The 15044-nt window shown below is 41.6% G+C and overlaps 1 non-coding gene across 1 annotated transcript; it reads left to right on the plus strand.

The window, feature by feature from the left end:
• The first annotated feature begins 2643 nt into the window (after positions 1–2643).
• LOC127769089 (small nucleolar RNA Z247) lies at positions 2644–2782 on the plus strand. The gene has a single exon (XR_008016659.1). It is a non-coding gene; the product is annotated as a small nucleolar RNA Z247 (small nucleolar RNA).
• Positions 2783–15044: the final 12262 nt, after the last annotated feature.

Raw genomic sequence — 15044 nt, forward strand, 5'->3', positions numbered from 1 at the left:
CATGTATGACTAAATTTGATCTACAATTAGAGAAACAAAAATAATAAAATCAGACAGTGAATAGTATCCGTACTCCCTTTAAAACTGGACAGATCAAGAAACTGTGCCCTTTTGAAACAGGACAGAGAGAGTATCACCTATGTCATCTATGAAGCATCCTGCATAAGTAATCTATCACACGTTAGCATCTATTTACCATAGACAGATCTAATATAATCTTTCTATTGGACAGATTTTAGCAGCATTCTTTTTTCTTTTCTGGGCATCACATCACTATTTTTGCTTAACCTTTGGTCCTCTGCTATGTCGGTGAGTTTTCAACTAGAGATATATACTGATATGAAATTGATTACGATAGCATAGACAAACCTACTTGGAAGGGAAATATTGAGATGGATATTGAAAGGTTTTTCGATCGTAAGGTCAAGACCAGAGCATACCAGTATCTCGATGCGGCGAAACCACAGGGATGCACCAAGACTCCTCATGAACGCTATAGTTGCTACATTCAGCAAAGAAGAGCGTTGCAGGATCATTGGCAGATTGGGGGTCATCGCAAATCGCCAGAAAGTTGATATGAGAGTGATTATATTTGTAAATCCTCCATGGGCTATTGCTTCTGACCGGGCCGTACTCCAGGCCAGATACGCACTCATTGACACCACAGATAAAATGAAGCCTATATTTGTGCACCTTCAACCAAAGACACAATCGAAGAGAGTTAATTGGACATTTGAGGCTAAGCATATACAACAAAAATAGAGGGGGGTCAACTTGAAGAAACCAAACCTTGTCAAGGTTGAATGTGGCCAATGCAACTTCCACGTTCTTGCAGACTAGGTCATGATGTAGCCAAAACTTGAAACGCCGGTGACAAAGCGCAATGTAGGCATCATTGCATAACCTTTTAGGCTCTGGCTGCTGTTGATGTCGCAACTCGAAGTGACGCTTGCGAAACAACAAGGAAATCAAGGTGACATCGTCAGAGCAGAGCCTGTCACCGTGCTGCAACGCATGCAGATATACAAACCCAAGCTTAGCCAGGTTGTCAGGTGATGCGAGAAGCTCTTGCTGCGCAAGCGGCGCTGGGTGGAAAGCAGCAGCAGCCGCAGCAGCATAAGCTTCGTGGACACCGGCAGACGGGGTAACCGATCTTCTTGATGCCTCAGCTCTGAAACACAAACATCCAATCCCAACCTGCAGTGGCAAGTTACAACAGAAGCTCATGCTGATGTTGTCTGTTCTCGTAATCTTATTGGACATATAACCAAGGGCAGGATCAACAATCCGCAAGTCAGCGTTGGCCATCTGCAGCCACCATCGCTTGGTCAGGTGAGCAGTCCGGGTAACGAGTGCACAGGAAGGACAGGAGGCCATAGAAAGATCGGGCCACGATTCGCATCAGGCATTTGGTGCTGATCATCTGCAGTGTACACGGCTTGCTCTGCGAGAAGGCCGCCTGATCGTACCAGATGGTGTTGACGATGATGTTGGAGACGGGGTCCAGCGGGCCGTAGCAGTGGCCGGCCTTGAGCATGCTGCGGTGATACCGAGCGCGCAGCTCGTCGGCCGGCAGCCTCGCCATCGCCTGCAGGTAGAAGCCGCGGATCGTTGCGAAGAGCATTCGCTTCTTGGCCGCCCGGGCATGAGGGAGAACTGGTTGAGGCTTTGCACGTAGGAGCAGAGATTTTGCGAGTCGCTCCCATGATTTTGCCAGTTTGGTTTTGTGTTGTGGTGATCAAGCCGAGATTCGGCGAGCTCCCAGGATTGCTTCAGATGGAGAATTTCATCATCTTTCACTGTGGCGTGGTTCATCATGGTGTTGTCTAGTAGCGCCTTGACTCGAGATTTGTTGGGCGTGATGAGCATTTTCAGGTCACCGGCGAGACGAGCTTCCACCCTAACACGAGCAGTCAAGGGTCGGGGTTGTTAGAGATAATGCAATCTCCTGTAATCTCTGTATGCGCAAGATGAGGAGGCCGGTAGTTTGTTAACCTGATAAGGTTGTTAGAGCATGTATAGGAGATCCGGTTCCTCCCATCTATGGCGCATATATATCTGTAAATGATCGCACGATTCAGTGCTGAATTAACACGAACCGTCGCATCGACGACGTTACCTCTAGATTGAGTTTTCTTTCATGGTATCAGAGCTTTCCTAGCATGGCTAGCTCATCCTCCACTGCATCCACAAATCCCGTCTTCGGCTTCACCATCACCGAAAAGCTGACCAAGCAAAATTTTGCGATATGGTCGGCTCAGATGCTCGCGGCCATCCGCGGCGCAAGCCTTGAGGGGCATATTGACGGCAAGACTGCAGTCCCTGTCGCCGAGGTCGATGAGAAGCAGGGAGAGAAGGTTGTAAAGGTTGCGAATCCTGAGTACCAGAAGTGGTTCGCTGCAGATCAGCAGCTGCTCGGCTACATCTTCTCATCTCTTTCACGGGAGATTCTTGGCCAGATTGCCGACTGTAGATCGGCGCTCCAGGCATGGCGTGCCATTGGGAGTATGTTCACCTCCCAGACACGCGCGCTCCCTCAACACCCGACTTGCTCTCCAAACAACGGTGAAAGGTACCATGTCTGTTTCAGAGTATTTTGGGAAGATGAAAGCCCTAGCTGATGAAGTAGCTGCAACCGGCAAGCCTCTAGATGAGGAAGATTTTATTGCTTATATCCTAAATGGCCTAGATGGGGAATTTGATTCGGTAGTTTCTGCTATTGGTATGAAAACTGAACCGATCTCTGTAATGGAGGTATATTCCCAAGTCCTGAATTTTGAGAACAGGCTAAAGCTCCGGCAAGAAGGCACAGCATCTGCACATGCAGCGAGTCGTGGCCGTGGGGGCTTCAACCCACGCGCCGGCGGCTTCTCCGGCGGCGGCGGTGGCGGCCCTGGGCGTGGTCGCGGTGCTCCTACTGGTGGCGCCAACTTTCCTGGTGGCAACAGCGGCGGCGGCAACAGCCGTGACGTGGCTACACTCCTGCGCGCAAACGAGGAAATCAGCAACGTGTTGATCCGAGGCCCATCTGTCAAGTGTGCTATAAGCGCGGGCATGTCGCTGCTGAATGTTGGTATCGTTTTGATGAGAATTATGTACCTGATGAAAGACATGTAGCAGCTGCAGCTCAAGCCGCCTACGCCGTCGACACAAATTGGTACATTGATTCCGGGGCGACTGATCACATCACGAGTGAGTTGGACAAACTCACCTTTAGAGAGAAGTACAAGGGGACCGAGCAGATTCACACCGCTAATGGTGCAGGTATGCAAATTAAACGTATTGGTCATGCTTTAGTTCATACCCCTGATAATCACACATTACATCTAAAGAATGTTCTTCATGTTCCTCATGCTACAAAAAATCTTATTTCTGCATCTCGCCTTGCTGAAGATAATTATGCCTTTCTTGAGATTCACTCTAAATATTTTTTGATTAAGGACCGAGCCACGAGGAACATAATTCTTAAAGGGCGGTGTCGAAAGGGCCTCTATCTTCTTCCTTCTGAAGATGCTAAGTATGTCTGCAGTGTTGTGCTGTCTTTTGCAAGATGGCATAGTCGTCTTGGTCATCCAGCTACTCCTATTGTCTCAAGAGTAGTTAACCAGACTAAATTGCCATGTCAGAAGTCTCGCAGTGAGTCTGTATGTGATGCTTGTCAAAAGGCTAAAAGCCATCAGTTACCTTATTCTAGATCTACTAGTGTGTCCACTCGTCCTTTGGAACTTGTTTATTCAGATGTTTGGGGTCCTGCTCCTAGTTCTGTAGGAGGAAATAAATTCTATGTCAGTTTTATTGATGATTTTAATAAGTTTACATGGGTTTATTCTCTTAAACATAAATCCGATGTGTTCCAAAAATTTCATGAGTTCCAAGCTCTTGTTGAGCGTCTCCTTGGACACAAGATTATCACAATGCAGACCAATTGGGGTGGAGTATCAAAAACTTCACTCATTTTTTGATAAAATTGGGATATCCCATCATGTTTCTTGTCCGCATGCTCATCAACAGAATGGCTCAGCTGAACATAAACATAGGCATATTGTTGAGGTTGGACTAGCTCTCCTAGCTCATGCATCTATGCCTTTAAAATTCTGGGATGAAGCATTTTATACTGCTGCATATCTTATTAATAGGACCCCAACAAGTCATCAAGTTTGCGACACATCTAGAACGACTGTTTAAACAACCCAATTATTCTCTTCTTAGAGTGTTTGGTTGTGCATGTTGGCCGAACCTTCGTCCTTATAACAATCACAAGTTACAATTTCGTTCCAAGCAATATGTCTTTCTTGGCTATAGCCACTTACATAAAGGTTTTAAGTGTCTTGATGTGTCCACTGGCCGTGTCTATATTTCTCGTGATGTAACCTTTGATGAAAATGTTTTCCCTTTCTCCACTCTACATGAAAATGCTGGTGCTCGCCTCCGATCAGAAATTTTCTTGTTACCATCATCCCTTCTTCCACTTCGCCACTCGGGGGGAGAACAAAGCACTGATCATATGTCTCATTTGCATACTAATACTGTTCCTGGAGAAATTGCTGCAGAAAATAATGTCTCAGGTACAGATGGCTGGGTGGATGAAGCAATTGATCAGGAGCAGGAAGAAAATCAGCAGCAGCAGCATTCAGCGCAGCAACAGCAGCAGTCGGAGCAGCCGTCGGCCTCCGGATCTCCGTCTCCGGCTCGCACTAGTACTGCCTCCAGTCAGCCGGGATCTGCCACGTCGCCGCATGTGCATGCGTCAGATGCTAGTGCGGGTAGCACTGCCGATGGGACACAAAATGAATCAGGTACCAATCAAACAGAGACTAACACCATTTTATATCAGATTGATGCAGCAGCGCCTGAGGGACTGACGGGACCAGGACCAGTGAGGCCACACACTCATCTTCAGAGTGGCATACGAAAAGAGAAGGTATATACAGATGGTACTGTTAAATGGTCAGGTTTTACTTCATCTGGTGAATCACAGTTTTTAGACGAGGCTTTTACTAATAAAAATTGGAAAGAGGCTATGGATGCAGAATATCACGCACTAATTAAAAATCAAACATGGTACTTAGTATCTCCACAGGCAGGAGGAATGTCATTGACTGCAAGTGGGTATACAAAGTAAAAAGAAAGGCTGACGGAAGCTTGGACAGGTATAAAACTAGATTGGTTGTAAAAGGCTTCAAACAAAGGTATGGAATAGACTATGAGGACACCTTCAGTCCTGTAGTCAAAGCTACTACTATTCGAACTATTTTGTCTATTACTGTATCTAGAGGTTGGAGTCTGCGTCAACTGGATGTCCAGAATGCTTTCCTTCATGGAGTACTTGAAGAGGAAGTATATATGAAACAACCTCCAGGGTATTAAGATCCTAAATTTCCAAATCATATATGCAAGTTAGATAAGGCTTTATATGGTTTAAAACAATCCCCTAGAGCTTGGTACTTAAGGTTAAGTACAAAACTGCATGAACTTGGTTTTATATCATCAAAGGCAGATACATCCCTCTTTTTCTATAGTAAAGGAACTGTAACTGTCTTTGTGCTCATTTATATTGATGATATCATAGTAGCTAGTTCTACTTCTAGTGCCACAACAGCATTGCTGCAGGATCTCACCAAGGAGTTTGCCTTAAAAGATCTAGGAGAGTTACATTACTTCCTAGGCATAGAAGTAAACAAGACAAGTGATGGGATAATGCTGACACAGGAAAAGTATGCATATGATATTCTTCGGCATGTAGGAATGCAGGATTGTAAACCAGTAAGTACTCCTTTGCTAGCATCAGAAAAATTGTCAGTTCATGAAGTCACTTTGCTAGGACAAAAAGATGCAACACAGTACAGGAGTATAGTTGGAGCCTTACAGTATCTGACTCTTACTAGACCAGATATTTCTTTCTCAGTAAATAAGGTATGCTAGTTTTTACATTCTCCAACTACAGTTCACTGGGCATCAGTCAAGAGGATCTTAAGATATCTTAAGTATACAGTGAATTATGAACTAAGAATCAGTAAATCCTCCTCTTTGCTTGTTAGTGGTTTTTGTGATGCAGACTGGGTAGGATGTTTGGATGACAGGCGATCTACTGGAGGATTTGCAGTCTTTCTTGGCTCTAACCTAGTGTCATGGAGTGCAAGAAAGCAAGCAACAGTGTCAAGATCGAGTACTGAAGAAGAATACAAGGCATTAGCTAATACAACAGCTGAAATCATGTGGCTCCAAACTTTGCTATATGAGATTGGCATAGAAACGCCAAAGGCTGCAAAGGTCTGGTGTGACAATGTTGGAGCTAAGTATCTTTCTGCAAATCCTGTGTTTCATGCTCGTACTAAACATATAGAAGTTGACTATCACTTTGTTCGAGAAAGAATTTCTAGAAAGAGTAAAGTGCATTGGCGGTCCTTAAACTTTTAGGGTTATGTCATATAGGTCGCTAAACTCTTAAAATGCATATCTAGGTCCCAGAACTTGTCAAAGTGGGTCCCATATCGACACATCCCCTCTAGGATCCTACGTGGCGCTGATACGGCATGCCACATGGACGTGGCGTGTCCTTTTTTTTTTTCTTTGTTTCTTTTTTTCTTCTCATTCTTTTTTTTCCATTCTTCTGCTTGGGTTACAGAGAAAGGAGAAGAAAGGAAAAAAAAGAGAAGAAAAAAAGAAAATGGAAAAACTTTAAACGGGTCCCATTTGTCAGTTAAAATGATGCCACGTCATGTCCATGTGGCATGCCACATCAACCCCACGTAGGATCCCAAAGAGGTTATGGCAATTTGGGACCTAGATGACACATTATGACAAATTCTGGGATTTGGATATGCATTTTAAGAGTTTAGGGATCTAGATGACATACCCCTACAAGTTTAAGGACCGTCCGTATACTTTACTCTTCTAGAAAGCTACTTGAGATAGAATATATTTCATCCAAGGATCAAATAGCAGATGGTTTCACAAAGTCATTGACTGTTAGGCCATTCGAAGTGTTCAAGAGCAATCTCAACATAGATTGTTTAGATTGAGGGGGAGTGTTAGAGATAATGTTGTTTGTTAACCTGATAAGGTTGTTAGAGCATGTATAGGAGATCCGGTTCCTCCCATCTATGGCGCATATATATCTGTAAATGATCGCACGATTCAGTGCTGAATTAACACGAACCGTCGATCGACGACATTACCTCTAGATTGAGTTTTCTTTCAGGGGTGGCGGGCGGCGACGGCGGCGCACCGGAGGGCTATCTCGGCGGTGATCACGGTGGCGCCGGAGTCGACCACGAACGACTGCTCCATTCCGCGCCGGTTGACGATGAGTCGGGCGGCGACGAGGGCGTCCGCCCCGGCGGCGTCGAGGTAGCGAAGTGCCTCCACCTCGGGGAGGTAGGGGAAGAGGCAGGTCAGGAAGGCGACGAGCCCATCCAGCGACCGCTGGAACATGTCCGCGGCATGCTCTCCTCCGCCGCCGCCGCCGACTTCCGGACGCCGGGAAGAGGACGTGATGACGCTGTTGACGACGATGTTGGAGGTGGGAGAGGAGGCCGAAGCAGAAGCCGCCGCTGGAGATGAACTCCTCCTCGAGACACTTCAACCGACTGTGGTCGTAGCACCTCGCGATCTTGGCAAGAACCGGCACACTCTCGGCTTTCGTGTCGCCTCTGGAGTATTCGTCCTTGAAGTTTCTTGGCCCGTAGATGCGGGGAAGGTGGCGGCGGCCTCCTGGGACGCTCCGGTGTGACATCTATAGTCGATGGTTTGGAGGATCGGGTGGTGGAGGTGGCGATGTCGTCGAGGATTTGGAGATCGGGAGGGGGTGGCGGCGCTGCACCTCTCCCCCTCTCTTTAGTCGATCAGGAGGCGAAACGCCGGCGCCGGCCAAAACGCGCGGTGCTGCTTGCCTGCTTCCTTTCGGTTTTTTTTTTTTTGTGTGTGTGTGTGCGTGTTTCAGTGTTTGGACTGTGCCGTGGATTGATTCGTTTCCTTACTATAAACATCGCCGTATTTTCTCCGGCTGGGTTTCCGGCTAATTGCGCGCGCGTTCTCTCTCTCTCACATCTTAATATTTCGCAAAAAAAAAGGAACTTAAGGAAAATCAGTTGGCTGAAAAGACTTTTGAAATTGAGAGAAATTTATCGACAGAGGTTTAGCGATATCGTTCGTTTTTTAGATGGGCCGTGACGGACCGGCACGGCCTGCTCGCCGTGCCTTGCCGGCACGCGTGGGTCAGGTGCGTGGCCCAAGCATGGCCCAATGAAAAAAGGGCCTCTCCGTGATGAACCAGCAGTGCACAGGCACGGCCCAGGTCAAACCATCGGAAGAAAGGTGACTTGAACTAACCGAGTTCTTCCTCGATAGTTATTTTTCCATCCAAGCAGGTGTACAGAAATTTGGGTTGGTTCGTTTCCTCCCATTTTGCCAATCGTGAAGATCAGTTGGTGCAAACTCTGTTTTGCGTATAGGCCACTCTGTTTCGTATTCTGAGGAACAGGATCGCATTGGGTATAAACTCTGTTCCAGAGTCATGAAGCAGTTGAGAACTTGAGATCCTCTAAACAAGATGATATGGGCTAACCTCAATTTGCCCCAGATCCACAGATCTATGTCAGGGAATCTTACACGCATTGAGTGAATCGCGAATCTTTATGGAAAAATAACTAAATGTGGTAAGGAATGAGTGGCATGATCCTGCCTCCCTTAAGGCTGCCGTCGGCGTGTGGTGTTGGAACAAATCCCACGAGCACGCAAAATAGGGTGACTCATTACGCATGATTAATTAAATATTAGCTATTTTTTAAAAAATAGATTAATATAATTTTTAAGAAATTTCATATAGAAAACTTTTGTAAAAAAATGCAACGTTTAGTAGTTTGAAAAATATGTGCATGAAAAAAGAGGTGAGTTGGGAAAGAAGAGAAAATGTTACTGATGGATGTGGTTTCATCCATAAAAGGATAAAAGGTTACTCTGCATGCCCTCTAGCTTATTTGTTTCTATCAAAAACGCTGCCTAGTGGCTTCATCCATAACTTAACCGAGCAGTTATCGATTAAAAAACGATCAGTTTCAAATAAATTTTGCTAAAATTTTAAAGTTTACTCTAAATACTTTTGAACTTTGACCGGTTTATTAAGCAATTCCACGTATTGAACAGTGTCGGTGAACTTGCGAGATATGTGTAATTTAGAATAGTAATAACTTGTAAATTACTTTTTTTATATATATAAACTTGTTTGGTACGTGCAAATAAAGGGGGGAAAAAGCAAGTCATAACTAATATCACTAAGTTGAACGCTAATTGGAATATTACGTAGACTCCTATGTCAACATGATATGATGTTACCTACGTATACATATGCTTGATCAAACATGAAATAAGTAATGTTTATTATACGAATAAAAAACGTAAAATATAAAGGGAGTATGCAACGAATACAACATGTCTCATGGCCTTATATGTGTGTGAGACATCCTAATTAGTTATAATATATCGTTGAAGGCTTGATTCATACGTACTAGACAAGTTTATGCACTAGAATAAATATTTTTATTAGTTTATGTACTAATTGCACATGTATGATATTTCTGTGTACCGCACATGCAATTTAATTACTCCCCATAATCAAGCATTTTTAAGAATGGTGAGGTGTTAACAAAATTATAGGGACACATAAAAAAATCTTATTGAGTTGTGTCATCTCTCTTTCTCGATAAATTGGCATTCAATTGCCATGCTATCCTTAAAAGAGCCAAAAGCCCCTGAAGATTGTGAGGTGAGTTGTCATTTTGGTTGCCGGAGAACACACTCAATTATCGCATCATTAATTAATGTTAACTATTATAGATTTTTAAAAAATACTTGAATCTTTTTAAAAGCCTTTTATATCACCTTTTTTTATCAAAAAACCGCAGCGTTTAAGTCTTGTACTACTGCATTTCCATGCATTAGCACATACTATACAAGGTACTGTAGCAGCAGTACTCAAATCTATTATTGATAGTCTTTTTCTACCACTGCTACAAAGAAACCTTTTTAGACAGCCAAAAGTATTTTTTGCTGGTGGGTGAAGCAACTGTCTAGCTCCAGGTGTATGTGAAAAATCACAATATTCACTTGCGAGCATCACAACCGCATGCGAAACCAATTTTCACAGGTGTTAAGATGATCGACTACAGATTTTTTTTTCTAAAAAAGGAAAAAAAAAGGGGGAGAGAACTTAGGGAGGACTTACAGAGGTGTGTTTGAACCAGTAAGAAAAGGACCTATTTGGAGCCATGTGTGTTTTACATTTTGTGCTTTTTATACTTTCTTTTTTTTTAATCCCGTGTTTCAAAAGATGCCCTGGGTGTCTTCATGTCAAGAAGAGACTTCGTTCCTTTGTCGACGCCAAAGAAAGCAACATGCACTCTCATCTTCTTGAACAGCAAAGGGGTCTAATCAACCACATTTCTGTGAGTGAGCAAAAAGTTTTGGTTTGCCGACTGGTGACAAGCAGTACTAGCACAGCGACTAGATCTGAAGTGCCCGGCCGCTGGAAAGGCAGATCGTGTACTGATTGTCCCAGCTCCGTCCCGCGGTCTCGCGGTAGCTTCACACAACTTTGCACAAAGTCCCAGATTCTTCCCATCAGCGCTGCCTTTCTGGTGGTCCGACCGTCCCTCACTCACTCCCTCTCGCGTGGTTCACGTTCTGAAACTTCCCGAGTTCTGAGCTTACCCTGCCTGATGTTCTCCCTCCCACGTTCACAACGCTGTATCAATTTGCCGATTTGCCCGGTCTGGGATGTAATGCCAACCAATCCCCCGCAGTTGTACGTAACTTCTTGTGCTTCTACCTGTGCATTTTAGGGTGCAGCACAGCAGCAGACATGACTCCATGCACGTCATGCACGGATGTTAACGGGGCCGTTCCAATGAGTCATATAATTAATTAAATATTAATTAATATAATGTTAAAAATAGATGATCTCAATTTTTATATAGATCATTTCACGAAATGTGCCATTTAACATGCTAAGGAAAAATGAGAGATAATTCAAAGGTCATGGTACATTCAAACGCAGCCTTGTTTAAGGTTAGTACTTTAGTACGCTAGGATAACATGCGCACGCTTTTTTTTTTATTATTGAATTGATTAAGGATGCTGCAGTTGCAGCTTGCAATCTGCTGCGGTCCGGTGGTGTGTTGCACGGTGGAACAAAGAGGAATCATCGACAGTTTCAAGGTTTCGCTGTCGATCACACACCTTCTAGAGAAATCGCGCTCAGCTTATTCCATACAAAATTGAAAAAAAAATAAATAAATAATACATCTATATCACCGATGACTATTCATATTATAACTTTGGTCAATAAATCGAGCATTTTTTATTGGAAAACGTATCCTATACATACAAATTTTCTTGTGTGCACACCATATACACCAACTAAAAAATATGAAAAAAAAAAACTCTAAAAAATGTACATCTACCCTTAGTAGTGTTATATCTATGTCTAAAGTCACAATTCAAATTCATTACTTATATATGGGGAGAAAAAAAAATTCTGATAGATTTATACTCTTAAATTGTAAAAAGAATATTTTTGTTATGGCCAAAATATAATTAATTCAAGGTTAATATTTAACACATAAGTGTAATCTTATCTTATCTTATATAATGAAAGCAGCAGGCTTTCTTACACGAGAACGTGCCACATCATTATAAATATATTAGCCATCGGATGAAGGATTTAGATAAACAATGGTCATTGGATGAAAAGGGTACATGTATAAACAAACCACAAATGAGCTAAATAAATGGAAATTTCCGGAGGTTTCTGGTACCTCCCCTAGACACATGATAAAAAAGAGAGGGGATAAAGAGAGAAGAAACATGAGGTTTCTAGTGATTTCTCTTATAAACATATAGTACAACTTAGCTAAATCAATAGTTGGCTAGGGAAGTCTATACTTTGTAAAATAATAACTTATTATGTTAAAACCTTCTTATAAGTTTACCTAAACTAATAGACCATATAGAAAAGTTCTTAAACAAGATCAAAAGTCGCACAAAGCGTGACTACGTGGCTAGTATTATTGGAAGTACGTATACAATTTTTTTCTAAAATTTTTAGTAAAATTTGTTAGTTCATGTGCACGGTGTGTACACAAAAAAATTGTGTGTACATTATATGCTCCCTATTTTATTGACCACAACTATTTATTTTTAACTTCTGTCATTAATAAAAAAAATCTACAACCGGTAGTTAAGTGGTGGTATAAGACATAATTTAGTAAATAAGAGTGAAAGGGCCTGTAACCTAGTGGTTACAAGAGTCTCAGTAGCACCTGAGGTCCTAGGTCCAACTCCTAATGAACGCGATTTTTTTAGGATTTATTTTTCAGGATTTAACGGGGTTACAAGAGTCTCAGTTGTACAATTCTCAAAAAAATATAATTCAGTAAGTAAGAGAGGATGATTGGTTTAGATTTATTTTTTTACCAGCAAAGACCATTATAAAATACTTTAATCTGAAAATAGTAAAACATGCCATATTTAGTACCGGATCATAATGAGGGAATGACTCCAAAGGTTTAAATCCTGATGCCGATCATAAATATTACATAAGCAAATAAGCTTCCAATATAAATTTAATTTAGTGAGACTAAAGAGTTACCTCAATTTTCCGTCTTTTGAGTGTGCGAAAAGAATTGCTTATAAATGTGTGAATAAGGTGTACATGTGTAATGTTGTATGTGAAAATGCGTCTCGTCTTAAAAAAGATTTATGATACTTCTAGTCTTCGAAGAACCTGATCTTTTCGCACCAAATAAGAAAGGGACAAAAGGCTACCGCTTTTTATTACTACTTGATGCTCATCTTCTAAAGCTACGTACTATTAAATGGTACTTAATCCATGCGCATCATAGTGAAATTTTCTATCCTGCCCGGCCGAGCTGTCTATATATCTTTTCCAGGGACATAATTTAGTGTGGACAGTGGATTAACTAGTGTTTCACGTGTTAGCGTGCGTAGCGTGCGTGCGGTAGCTAGGAATGAGTACATACCATATATACAATCTGATGATAGACATAAGCATGATTGCATGATTAGACAAAATGGCAGCTAATAAGCTACTCCCTCCATCCCATAATAAAAAGGATTTTGAGTTTTTACCTCGTTTTATTAAAAAAAAATTAAATATAAAAAACGAAAAGTTGTGTTTGAAGTATTTTGGATAATAAAGTAAGTAAAAAAAATTAAATAATAATTTCAAATTTTTTTGAATAAAATGAGTAGTCAAACAGTGCAAGTAAAAACTCAAAATCCCTTATATTATATTATGGGACGGAGGGAGTAGCTCCTTTCGTACTCAATTTTCTTTCCAAATCACATGTCTTGTTTAGGTGTGTCCGGTGTCCTAATCTCAACTTAAGCTGCGTATATGTATTCGTCTTAAAGTACAAACAGACCATCCAATGAGGTACGGGCTATGGTTTGGATGAATAAACTGCAGTACGTCAACGAAGTAAACAAAGGCCACAGGGCCACATGATCTCAAGTTTCTCAACAGGTGAGATTAAGTCCAAATTCAGATGAGCAGCAAAGGGATGGCACGTGCTTTTTTAAAAAATACATCTTATATACGAAATATCGTAAGCAATTTGCAGTTTTTTTTTTCGAGGAGTAGACTAGTCGCTGGTATTGTCATTCGTCTCTAAAGGCTGAAGCAAGCGAGCACTTGAGCTTGTGCTAACAGAAACACTTACAAAAACATATGATGAGTGGTAAACTTCTACTTGCTTATTTTTCGTGAGCACGTTAATCTTATGAATATGTTCTTTACAACAAATTCTATAAGAAAGATGTTTTAAAAGTTAAATTATATTAATTTTTAGGTTTTTATAGCTAATACTTAATTATATGCTAATAAGCCACCTTATTTTTCATGTTGGAGAGTAGGTTCCAGACCTTTATGTTCGAACACAACCTTAGAACTTATTCAGAAGTTATGACTATAGTTGTACAACCAGCTACTATATAAATAAAACTTACATTTCTTCAATCGCTTGCAGCCACAACAAGAGGCGCCAAACAAAGTCTTAGTATTAGACAAACCTATTGTATGTATCATAAAAAATTATACCACATTACTCTTTTTAATATGAAAAATAGAAAAATAAATATTTAACCTTTCTATTACTTTTTAAAGGCACAACTAATTTTTAAAGTGGTTTTATAATATAAGACATGCATTTTTATCATAAATAATATTCCGCACAACAAACTCATGAATATAAAGTCATACTATACAATAAACTTATACACTACCAAGTACCAACAATGTACTCCATGAATTTCTATAATTCTTCCGTACTTAAGGGTAAAATGGATTTTTTTTTAAACGAACAACTAAAGCTCAACCGGCAAAATGAGTACGTAACGTAAATCAAAATCAAATTCCAAACGTTTATCAGAAAGTGAGCAAAATATAAGCGCATACATTGGCCGAAATTTCTAAGGCATTCGAGAAAATTTCCCCATAAAAAGGGCAGTATATATTCATGAATTCGTCGAACCCTGTGGTGGGGTCCCTCACCCTCGGCACGTAGCCACACCTGACGTGCACCGTTAATTTTGTGCGCGTGAGAGAGGGCGCGGTCACTTGTATGTATACCCTCGCTAGTCAAGAGTCAAGACGCGCGCCCATGGATTCGAGTAACGCCTGTACGTAATCCTCCCCGGCCTAGTCGCGATCGGTCGGTCCGATCGATCGAGTCCACGGCCATGAGCTTAGCTTGTCATGCACGTAGCTTAATTAGGCCCGGAACGTCCAGTCTCCATCGATCCGATCTCTCTTGCTCGCCTCCAAAAACACAATGGCGTGTTAACAATGATGACGGTTACTCCCTCCGTCCAAAAAAAGACAAATCCTGGATTTCCGTGTCTAACATTTAACTGTTCGTCTTATATGAAATTTTTTTATAATTAGTATTTCTATTATTGTTGATAATAAAATATGATTAATACTTTATACGTGACTTATCTTTTTAATTTTTTATAATTTTTTAAAT

This window comes from Oryza glaberrima, chromosome 3 (genome assembly GCF_000147395.1).
Source record: "Oryza glaberrima chromosome 3, OglaRS2, whole genome shotgun sequence".
Classification (NCBI taxonomy): domain Eukaryota; kingdom Viridiplantae; phylum Streptophyta; class Magnoliopsida; order Poales; family Poaceae; genus Oryza; species Oryza glaberrima.